Raw genomic sequence first — 13,027 nt, 5'->3', positions numbered from 1 at the left:
TAATCAATCTCAAAATTAGCTATAAAGTTTTAAGCTAGAATCATGGGTTTTTAGACCTGAAAACTACCTGAGGTTTTGTTCTTTACAAACACATATGAACATTGAGTCCCGAGGAAGTTATTCTTATTTCCCTCAATATTTAGATCCCTTACACATCTCCAATAAGAGGCAGATAACAGTGGAATAATATGAGGAATAAAACAAAAGTTAAATAATGAAATGTGATAGGGTAGATGATTATAGCATGAACACAAAGTGTATTTTCTGACAGTCAGGGTGAAAAGGAAAATGTGATAGGTTACACAGCTCTCCTTATCTAATAAATGAAGCCCAAGCTTTGCAAATGAAGGTGAAAGAAAGGTTATAAAATTCACCAAGTGTCTCTTATGGGCCGAACAGTACAAGTCGATTTCAGTATTATTATTTCAATTCCACAAGAGCCCTATTGTCTCTCTTGTTTGGATTAAGAGATTGTCATTTCAGTGAGAGAAAAGGGCAGTATTAATTATTTTTGTTAACAAGTCAAAGCTAGCTCTTCAATGCAAGTATATCAAAGCTACCTAAAATTTTAAAGGAAAAAATTAATAGAAAGTTATAAAAATGGCCCATAGGCAGGGATAAATTTGTTTTTATCAAATAGTCTTGAATCTACTATGTGTTTACCGTCTGATTTCTATTTCTTAAGAAATGGAGTTAGCGAAGGAGGTGGAAGAGAAGGGAGGGAATGGAGGAGTTGTTATAAAAGGTGGCATTGCCTAGAAGAGTCTGGGGTTGAGTTGTCATTCATCTGTTCTGAGCATCAGAGGACTTTAATATGACTCTTATGGAAAATAAAATCATGAGCAGACTGCTTCCCAGTGGGTTTGCCAGGATAAATCATCTGCAAAATATACCCCTAGACAAATAAATTAGTTAACCTGTTGAATAGAGTTGCTTACTGTTATCCATCTGGATGATAAATAATGCCAAAATATGATTTCAGTTTGGGTCTAATTTATATTTAGCCCTCTCTTTCTGAGGGAAACCAGCCAGGAATTTCAGCTGAATCTTAAAGTCAGCAATACAATATATTAAAACCCACTATTATCAGCATCAAAGTGTTTGAATACCTATTTATAATGGTAAAAGGATAACAATTCAAGTAATCTCGATGTCTTATAAATTATTATGGTTCATTTTAAATAGGACATCATTTCTACTGAAATTTATTCTATAAAAAAGTCCACTCCCAATTTCTCTGATTCTGAAGGGTGTTCTTTTGATAATTTTGCCCTTTCTTGGTTGCTTTTCAGCTTGGAAATTAGGCAATACCAACTAGTTCTGAGCCAATTGAGAAGATGCTGTTTCATTTCATGAAATAAAAGTCTTCTGAAGAGTTTTTCCCCAATCCAGAGATAAGATGCTTTATATCTATTCAATATAATATAAATATATTTCTTATTCTGATAACTTATAAATTATTGTTTTATTTTCTGTATACAAGACTCTTCCTACCTTTAGAGTGGGAAGGCTTTATCTCTTTGTATCTCCCATATGTGGTTCAGTGGATATGCAAACACATTAAACATGCAGGAAATTTTGAAAACACATACACATGAATGCTACAAACTAAGTTATTTTCAGCAAAATTCCTGCCAAAGGGAATGGGGTGCAGCATGTATCTATAACTCATAGAAAATATGACATCAAGCTGGTGTGGTGACCCACACTTGTAATCCCAGTACTTGGGAGACTTAGACAGGAGGATGGTAGGTCGAAGACAGCCTCAGCCATGTAGTGAGACTCTCAGCAACCTAGTGAGGAGATCTTGTTTAAAAAAAATGTTAAAAGGATAAGAGGGTAGCTCAGGCAGAATGCCCCTGAGTTCAATCTCTAGAACCAAACAAAAATCCAGCTTAAAATTTTGGAGAAGTATCCAGCCAATTGATAAGCACATAGGTCAGAGAAAGCATAGGAGTATCTGATGTCCACATAAAAGGGCAGGCACAGAGAAGGTGCAAAGAGATTATACATATAAATTATATTTATAGCTGGGCGTGGTTGCTCACGCTTGTAATCTCAGCATTTGGGAGGCTGAGACTGGAGGATTGCGGTTCATGGACAGCCTCAGCTACTTAGTGTGGCCCTCTGCAACTCAGTGAGATCCTGTTTCAAAATAAAAAAAAAAAAATTAAAAAAATAGGGCAGGGGGTCTAGCTCAGAGGTCAAATGCCCCTGGTTTCCATCCCCAGATCCGAGGGGGGAAAAAAAAAAAGTTTATACTTATGATGCTTCTCATATTTCTTCATGATATTTTCTTAACTCTTCATCTCAAAATGAGAAGAGCATAGACCAGTAAAAATATAACTTTGTTGAGTGAGTGTAAATATAGATGAAAAAATTTGAAATATTTATTTTAGTATGGTTGACATGAGAATCACAAATTATATTTTAAAAAACCTTAGCCGGGTGTGTTGATGCACACTTGTAATTCCAGCATTCAGGAGACAGGAGGATCACAGTTCATGGACAGCGTCAGCTACCTTACAATTCAGTGAGACCCTGTTTCAAAATAAAGAATAAAAAAAATAGGGCTGGGGGGTGTAGTGTAGATAGGAGGTAGAATAACCCTGCATACCATGCCTAGTACTGCAAAAAAAAAAAAAGAAAAAGAAATTTTGCCACCTTTGTGATGTAAAATCTCTTTATGCCTCCCTCCTTCCAACCCTGCTCTCTCTTTCCCCCATCCCTGAATTCAGTGGACTTCAGTAGCCATTTGTAACATGAAATGAGAAAATACTAAGTGTGAAACCAGAGGGAAACCATAAGTACGCTAATGCTTCCTACCTGCCGCACATTCCAGAGCATTCCACTGTCACTGTCAATAGAGTCAAGTGGTTGACTAGCTGTGAGTGATGAATCTGGGATCAATAGAATACCATGTGCTTCAGGGAGAGGTTGCAATTACCGACTCAGAAAGCACTCTTGCAAAATCTCAATATTAAGTCAATGCTCTAAATGCCTCTATTTTGATCCATATTACAGCTAGCTCAAATGAGGAAAGATGTTTTCAGCTGATTCTCAGGACAGGTTAATGTGGATGTATGGGGTTGGCTACGATTAAAGATGTAAAGATGAGGAAGTAAAGCAGCCAGCTCTAAAACCACTTCTCAGGAAACAATATTTATAGCATGCAAATGAGATGATATAAAACATCTTAGATTAACAAAGTATTATTTTGTATTGTTCATTTCTATCTATCCCATGATGTGTGAAGCTATTATAATTACACCCTTTAAAAAATCCACTTATGGGAAAATGCTGGAGAAATTATGTGCTATAACTCTGGTTGAAGAAAATAAACAATTATCTCTAAGTAATGAAATCTGTTTTCCTAAGTGACCTAAGTTAAAACTTTCTGAATTCCTATGTGCACTTATAAAAATTTCAAATCTTAGTGAGATTTTGTGAGTTCCCAGAGCCCAGTAGGCTCTCAGTAAGTGACCTCTATAACATGACTTTTGAAAAAGGAATAGAATAAAAAATGATAAAAGAAAACACACAATGAACCCTGTAGCACACATCAATATTCTCAGTATTTGGGAGGCTGAGGCAGGAGGATCACAGTTGAGACCAGATTCAGCAACTTCCTGAGACCCTGTTTCAAAATAAAACATAAAAAGGGCTGGGAGTTTAACTTGGGAGTAGAATACACCTGGGTTCAATCCTCAGTATCAAAGAAAGAAAGAAAGAAAGAAAGAAAGAAAGAAAGAAAGAAAGAAAGAAAGAAAGAAAGAAGAGATAAAGAGAAACGTATTTTTTTCATTGGGTAATTTTTTTCTAGCTTATTTCATTAAGTATTGTGACAAAGGCAAAATACAGATTACTTCAACCAAGATCTAATGAATAACAACATGTGTTAGATATCCCAGAACCGCTGGTTAATACTAATCATTTAAATGAGTTAAGATATACGTAAATTATTGTCTACTATTTAATCTATCTTTTCTCCATAAATACCAAACCAGTAAATGAGGATGAAATTGATTTTTTTGTCAAGCTGATGAGTGAAGCAAGTCAGAAAAAATAAATATTAATAGATTTTGGAGTAAGTTTAGGAGAAATTTAGTAGGTATCTGAGGGAAAAAAATGCTTTAAGGGAATAGTGAAAGATTCTGTGAATTCTGATGGTAAGGTTTGGGTCATAGACACAAGTGCAGCTGAACCCAGGGGAGCTGCTTTACAATTCATTTGCCAACCTGGACATTGTTTTGTATCAGGAGGAACTAGACACTGACAGACAAAAAAAAACTGGGGAGAAGGAAATAATAATCATGAGAAAAGCTCAATTATTGAAAATGTGTTATTTAGAAGATACTTAGGCAAGAGGCAGACCACACAGTGGAAGTGTAGGAACTATAATTTGTACAGGTGCAAAAAGGGATGGTTGGCCTGGATAAATATTTACTTCTTGATTTCTCCCATGTTGGGTTTATCTAGCTGACTACAAGGCATATTAATCAAGACTTGTCAGGAAAAAATCTGACTTTTCAAGACACCAATAGAAAATATTTAGTGGGATTTTTTGTTGTTTTGTTTTTGGTGGTGCTGGGAATGGAACCCAGGGGCCTTCGACCTCCAGGCTACACTCCCAGACTTATATTTTATTTTGAAACAGGGTCTCACTAAGTTACTGAGAGCCTCACTAAGTAGCTGAGGCTGGCTTCAAATATGCACGATCCTCCTGTCTCAGTCTCCCAAGCACAGGGATTACAAGCATGCGCCACCATGCCCCGCAATACTTAGTGTTTGAACAAGCAAAATAACTACAGATTTACAGAACTGAAAAATAGTCCTTTGATTGGTATAAAGGGAACAACTGAAGGATGTTATAAATGAAATATTTCTTTTTTTTCTTTTTTATTTCTGTGTGTGTGTGTGTGTGTGTGTGTGTGTGTGTGTGTGTGTTGTACTGGGATTGAACCCAGGGGAATTCTACCTCCAAGCTACACTCTCAGTCATATACTTTTATTTATTTACTTTTATTTATTTATTTATTTATTTGTTTGTTTGTTTGTTTGTTTGTTTGTTTTTTGGTGGTACTGGGGGTGGAACCCAGAGGCTTTCTACCTCTGGGATACACTCCCAAACCTATTTTATATTTTATTTGGAAACAGGGTCTCACTAAGTTTCTGAGAGCCTCGCTAAGTAGCTGAAGCTGGCTTTGAACCCGGGTGATCCTCCTTTCTCAGTCTCCCAACTGCAAGGATAACAAGTGTGCACCACCATGCCAGGCTATACTTTTATTTTGAAACAGGATCTTGCTAGGTTAATGAAAGTCTCACTACTTGCTGAGGTTGTCCTCAAACCTGCAATCCTCCTGTCTCAACTTTCCGAGTCCTAAGATTACAGTGTATGTCACCATGCCCAGATTGTAATATATTTAAATATTGGGATAAAATGCTAGATTTATAACACAAGTGTAATTTTAAAACCACAGTGCTTTAGGAACAAACATTTTTGTATAATATGTGAGCCAAATATTTCTAATATAAATTAGAAAACCATGCTGATATAAAATGTTCAAAATAAAGGAAAGTTATCTTTTTGTTTAAAGAATAATTTTAGCTGGTGTTATCCTGAGGTTATAATCCTATTTGGTTTAAATATTAAGTTTTGGTTTAGTGAACTTTCATTCTACTTACAGTTTTACCACTGTTTTTTCTCATCTAATTTATTAGATTTGTTAAGTGAATATATAGTACAAGCAGATGAGGGAATTAACCAAAAATTGGTATGGGCTGAAAATAAACAGGAGAGTGAATACTATGTGTGGTTTGGAGCTAATCCATTTTTATAGTGCTTACAACTTGAAATGTTAATTTTCTCTGTTGTTAAATATTTACCATGTAACTGAAAATGAAATTACTGAATAGAATATAATTAGATGAGTAAAGCAAACCAAGTATGTAAAGAGCTTGTCATCAGTCATTTGGAACACATAGTTTTATATCATACGCCCCTTTATACACTATTACGATTTATGTTAAGCATACATATCACCAGGGTATATAGAGAAAGACCAGATATTAACTATCATATTTTCAACTATCAAATTTATATAGGCATAATTAATCAATGTGATTTTTAGTGATTCTAGCTTCTTTAGAGTTGACATGACCTCTCACAATTATTTAAAAACAGATTTAAAGAAGCTCTATAGCAAAAATACCCTATACAATACAATCAACAGATAACAAAGACTGACCTCTTGCTTCATATGTTGCTAATTTATGTTTTCTTTCAAATTAATATCTACTGGATAAAATTAGATTACTTATTTGATGCTCTCAGTATCATTACAATGAATATTGTCACACTGAATTATAATGCATTTGAAATTTTCTTACTAAAGAGACTAAATGTGATTAAAAAAAAGCAAGGGGTATTACTATTCTTTTATCATTAAAATAGTACAGAATCATTAAAAACAATCAGTGCTTTTTTATTAGGGTTATTATTTTAATGAAGCAACTATTTAATTTATATAAATTGATTTATGTTATACTTTACTGACAAAACTAGGCATTTTGATTCCTTTAATGAGCCACATCAAAAACATTATCACAAAGTCAGGAAACAGCCAGGAGACAATAGAAAATGAGTCATTACTATTCCTTTGAAAACCTCTCAAAGAGATTCAAATATAAAAATACCAAATAATTGTATTATTAAAGTATATATATCCTTGAGATGGTTATTTCATCTCCTTAAAAATAAGCTTAAGAAGAATATATAAAATTCACAAAGTTATTTTTACCAAATACATTATTTTTTGCAGTACTAGGAAATGAATTCAGGGGCATTCTACCTCTGAGCTACATCCCCAGTTCTATTTTATTTTTTACTTTGAAACAGTGTCTTACTAAGTTGCTAAGGCCCTTGCTGGTTGCTGAGGCTGGCCATAAACCTGTGATCCTCCAGTCTCAGGCTCACAAGTACCGGGAAAACAGTTTTATACCATCACATTGGACTGTTCCAAATACTTTAACCTTTGAACTTTAAATTTTACCCTGAGAATTATACTATCCCTCCAGTTGCAATGATGATGCTTTACGAAGTATAAAGTAAATGTATTCAAGTATGGCTTTCCCCTTAATATCACAGTAAAAATATCCTGACGATATTATTGAAAACTGAAAAATAAAAAGCAGAAAAAGCACAATTAAATAAGAATATTATACTCTCTAAAAAGGCCAGTTTTTAAGTTTAGAAATAATAGATTTTTTTTCTTCAAAATAAAAAAAGACTAGCAATACGGAGCTAGTGGGCAAATGCATGATATTGCAGCTGCGTGATTTAATTATGTAGCAAACAAAAGCCTAGCACGCGGGCTCTGACAGTGAAAAAGGGGAATCACACTGTTTGTGACTGACTGTTTCCTGGATAAAATCACAAAGCCACTCTAGGCACAGAGCTGAAGGAATAAATAATTACTTATAGACAAGTAAAACATGCTGAGTTTATTTGTGGGAGGACTCCAAAGAAGTAGTTTTAGTCAATCCTTAAAAGAAAAGCAACTGGGACCTTTTAAAGCAGTACGGTACCATTATGAAGTCACTAGAGAAGCCAGGAGAAGAATTGGGGTCTTCTCTCTTTCAAGCTCAAGACAGTATTCAATCATCTAGCGTCAAATGTGGGAACTCAGTTAAGAGCTGAGAGAATCGCTGACAATGCTGTTTTATGCTTAGCCTCTGCACATCTCCAACGACCATGAAACCTGGCTTCTAACAATGAGGACACAAGGCCTTTCCAAGGTTTGGGAGAGAAAAGGGAATATAACTTTAAATCAGCAGTATTTGTGCCTTATACTCCTCTAGTGGGTTTTTTTTAAGTATACTTTATTGGTGCATTGTAGTTTCACATCATAATATAGTTCAGAATGATGGGAATATACATGCACACAGCACTTGGTGAGCTCCCATGACCCCCTCATCATTTCCTCCCCTAACCATACAGGATATTGAGATTGGCATTGATAATTTCACATATGTGCAAAACATCAATGGAAGTGTTTCCTCTAGTTATTTTTAAAGCAGGTTTATCCTAACTCTCGGTGGTGTCCAATACTCAGTCTTGAAGAGCAGATGGTAAAAACTGGCATTTTGAACTTTCACGCGCAATTTGTTGAAATTCTTCTGGGGTTACAAGGAGAGCCAAGGGTCTAGGAAGAACTGAGCTTTTAGTCAGACATATATTGACCAATAATAAAGCACTTTAAGAATTAGAATGTGAAGCTGACAAGAAATTACCTTTCTCTGTGATAAAACTCTGCACCTATTAATTAGATTTCTCCTTTTACTCTTAACTACTCTTTCCCTTAAAAACAATCACAATTTGAAGACTCGTGAATTATCTTCTAGCACCTTGTAGAGTCATTTGATCTTAAAACAGAGACAGCATTTGTTATTTTTCCCCCTGCCAACCCTTTGCCACAGCTCAGAAGGCTCTGAGTCTTCTGACCCCTCACTAACTCTCCCACTACAATGCCTGCCAATCTCCTGCTCACTAATTAAGCCCAGACACACTGACAGTTCCTTACAGCCACGCCAACTCTTCTCCCCACTCAGGGCCTCGGCCCCTTCACTCTCTGCCAGGCAAGCTCTCCCTCCCTCCACAGCTTCTGCAGGCTGTTTCTTCACTTTCAAGTCTAAGCTTAAATGTCAACTCCTTGGAGAGGCTGGCTCTGACCACACATCTAAAGCTGCCTGACTATTATCTTTCAAGAATCCCCTTAGTCCTTTTCAGAAAGAAATATGTATACTATTTGTTTATACTCCACCATGCTGACTAGAGTAAAAGTTCCTTGGGGCAGGAAACACATTTGTATAGTTCACATTTGACTGTCTCAAATCTGTGTTCCACAAAGATCTAGCACATCAATGAACTGCTTCACACAGATGATCAGTACAACAGATGAAACCCTGGACCCCCAGAAGCTCACTGTCCGAGGCGGCTGGAGCATAGAAGAGATAGAGTATGTCAGAAGGAGGTGTTCAATACACACTTTAATTAGTTGGATAAATGCATTTAGTTGATTTCATTATAACATTCAATTCAGCTATTGACAAGACTTCCCGAGAAAAATTAAATTTTCTCCAGAAAGATAAATGAATTTTTTTCTTAAATATTTCCCAACTATATATTTTATTAAGCTTCATAATCTTGAGAGAAGTTTATAAATACAGTAAAACAGAATGTTTAAGTTGGTGGCTGTTAAACTTCAGTGTGCATCAGAATGACCTGGATGGACTGACAGACAGCACACAGAGTGCTACAGCCCTCCCTCATAATTTCTGATTTCCTTGGTCAGGGGCCATTTCTAACTCTTCCTCATTGGCTGCTGCTGCTGCTGCTGCTGCTGCTGCTGCTGCTGCTGAACCAAGAATCACATTTTGAAAACCACTGATATAAAAAACAAATTATACATTTGGAAACACATTCCATTTCTTAAGGTGTCATTTTCTGTTAATGCCTGTATTTTACCCTGGCCTCTGCTCGGTACATGCTCTTCTGATATATCATATCACTTTGGGTGTTATTAAGCATCTGGGTTACTCAACAGGAGAGGATTTTCTTTTTTCTGGTAACTTCTAATATTTCATAGAGAGAATTTGAGAAGAACACTAAAAACTGAGAGAAGATTGTGTTACTTTTTCTAAATTTCCTGTTCAATAGAACCATATGGAAAATGTTGTACTTGGCATGTCTTGTGGTTTTAATATCAACTTGTTATTGATATTTTATTTCTGGTGACTCTGTAACTTCTCCCATAGTTACTGATTTTACCTTGGAGCTCTTATGTTTGATTGGGGTAATTAGGTTAGGACATCTTTAATCAAATATTTGTTTAATGTTAAACACATTTTCAACAATATTTACTGATCAGAAGCTACATGTAGCATCCAAATGTGCATGACCATTTCCTTTGCTTTTAATTGGTTTAAAGAGTCATTCAGTGGTGTACACCTGAGGAATATTTTCAAATATTCCTTTTCAAGAAAATATTTGATAAGTGCCATGTGAGTGGTCTAAACTGCCATAAAAGAACAAGGATGAAGATAAAAAAGTTATTTCTAATATGTGCCTTAAATAAAAGCACAGATTTGGGGATGGAAGGTTTTGCCATTTTCAGCTGAGGAGAGTGAAGAACGAAGGATGTGGGCAGGAGACTGGAAGGAAAAGCAAACACTTCTGACCACTAAACAGATGGAGTTGCTTGGGAGGAAGGAAGATGAGTCTCAGATACGATATGGGCTTACGTGGAGAGTCTTGTGCACCCACATAGAGACAAAATTGAAGAAAATAGAAAATCAGGAATGATGGGAAGATTTAGAGTCATTGAAAGATATGAACAAATCAGAGTTTTATGAGTAGAGAGGGACCAGAGTGAACAAGCTGCAGGAGAAAAGCTAAAGGCCATTGAACATCCTGGGTAAAGATGATAACTGCATACAGTGAAGGGAAGCAAGCAACAAGGTTGACTTTTTCATATGCTGTGACGTTAATCATTGTAGCCATGAGACATGGTATTGTTGGAGCAAGTTCAGAACAGGAGCAAGGACTGTGAGACTAGGTTGTGTATAGGGCCACATGTGAAGCCACAAATGTACGTGAGCTCTCACAAGAACATTTTTTATCCAGGAGGTGGAAATGATTTCTGAGGACCATCCCCAAGTTTGAGGAACAAGTGAAATAAGATCCGTGGCTCCTTCAAAATTCTCAATGCAGTGATCCAAAGCAACAGATCACACAACACAGAGGAAGGAAGGGAGTTTTGTAGTATTTTCTTTTTATGGTCCCAAGGGCATTCTACATCTGAGATACAGCCAGAGCCCTATTTTTATTCTTATTTTGAATCAGGGTCTCACTGAATTGCAAAGGGTCTCACTAAGTAGCTGAAGCTGTCAGCAAACTGCAATTCTCCTGTCTCAGGTTACTGAATGCTGGGATTACCACCATACCTGGCCTGGATAAAAGATTTATTTGCTCATAGTGTTTTTTGTTTGTTTGTTTGTTTTTCCTTTTTAGATTCCAGGGTTCAGTCCATTTCAGGCTAGGCAGGGTTTCCATATCTCAGAGCATTGCGGCAGGAAGCAGAGAGAGGAATAAAGGTAGGGTTCTGTTCTCATGCCATGGAGGCGGGAGACAAGAGAGCAAGCAAGCAAGAGGATTCAAAGACACAAGCAGTCCCTAAGGCCACACTTCCAGGGATCCACCTTCTCTAGTCGTACCCCACCTGCCTGGGTTTCCACTTAGTAAACCCATCACAATGGATTCATGTTGATGAGATAACAGCACTTATGACTAAATTGCATCAACTCTAAGCAGTAAGCATGAGCTCTTCAGGGGACATTCTATATCTGATCATGACATTCCAGTAGTGTGCTCTAGAAAAGTTGGCATTTAATCATGGACAAACTCATTGTCATATTTCAGTGTTGCCAGTACTAAAAAGTGTAGTGAGAATCAAGAGAAAGAAATAGAAGAGGTTAAGAAAATAAGGATGAAAAATGTTTGACAACTGGTCGAGATGTACAAAGAAAATCAGAATGAAGATGTTCAGGGTGACTCAAGACAGAGTCAAGGAGGAAAATACAGAATTTTTGGAGAAAAGGGTTCTAATCGAAAGGTCTTGGAAGTAGAGCTGCTGGTAAGGAGTGAGTCTAGTAGGAGAATACATGAGAGTGAGCCAGTGGATGAAGATGGCAGGAAATGCTGATAAAGAATAGGAAACTTTTTGATCAGTGGTAGATGAGTCTTCCTTATGGATTTAAAAGTGGGCAGAATTTGAATTATAAAGTTCTAATCAAGTAAAAGAAGTTATTAAGAGAGAAAGAAGAATGTTTTAAAGGTTATCGAATTACAGCATTGATCTTTATCTTATTGAAAAATTAGGTTCCCAAAGTAGAAAGTTTGTTAAACAGTTTTATCAATGAAAAGGCCTTTTCATAGATGGTTAATGGCAAAGAGAAGTATGATCACTCTGACCTCAAGAAGATTTTGGAAGAGTAGAAAAGGGCATAGTTTCTAAAGGAAATGGCTTTAGGGTAATTTATCTGCTTCTAGAGTTAAAGTATTTCTTTAAAAATTAACCATGTTTACTCATGTCTCTATTGCTACCTATTGTCCACATAATCTAAAGGTGGCACTTCATAAAACAGAAAATGGACCTACAGGTGGTCCCTGACTTATGATGTTTCAACTTAATTTTATTTTTTTACTTTACTAGAGTACTAAAGTGATATGAGTGATATGAGTTAAGTGGAATTCATTTGTTTTTTGTAGTACTGAGGTGGAACCCAGGGGCATTCTACCTGAGTGACACACCCTCCCCTATATATATTTTTTATTCTTTATTTTGAAACAGTGTCTCATGGAATTGCAAAAGGCCTCACTAAGTAGTAGCTGAGGCTGTCTGTGAACTGTGATCCTCCTGTCTCAGTCTCCCAAAGGCTGGGATTACAAGAATGCGCCACCGCGCTCAGCTTAAATCCATATTCCTATCTTTGAATTTTGTTCTTTCCTGGGCTAGCAATATGCAGTATGATTGATACTTTCTTGTGATTCCAAGCAGCAGCAATAAGCCTCAACTCCAAGTCAGCCACAGGACTATGTGACCAAACAAACAATACAGCGTACTTACTGTGTTGCTAAGCTCTTGTTATATTGGTATATTAAATGCATTTTTTATTTACAACATTTTCAATTTACACTTTGTTTATCTGGGCATGAGTTAAGATTCACAGCAGGGTTGAGGAGTATCTGCATATTTCATAAGTGAAAGATAAAATAATAAAGGGTGAGAAAAGGTGTAGGTAATAATGGGGAGGCTAATTTGGGGTGTTGATTGATATTTTTAATTAGAAAATTCATAAGCTTACTGTAGCAGACCTATATCTTACATGCCTCTCACTCTAGAATAAAATAAGACATTTCCCTTACCTTTCTTTTTTAGAGTAACTCATGTGAATGAGTGCTGTTCATT

The sequence above is a fragment of the Muscardinus avellanarius genome, assembly GCF_963383645.1.
Source record: "Muscardinus avellanarius genome assembly, chromosome: 14".
In the NCBI taxonomy this organism is placed as follows: Eukaryota; Metazoa; Chordata; class Mammalia; order Rodentia; family Gliridae; genus Muscardinus; species Muscardinus avellanarius.
The sequence above is the reverse complement of the archived record's forward strand: the minus strand, read 5'-3'. Positions refer to the sequence as shown.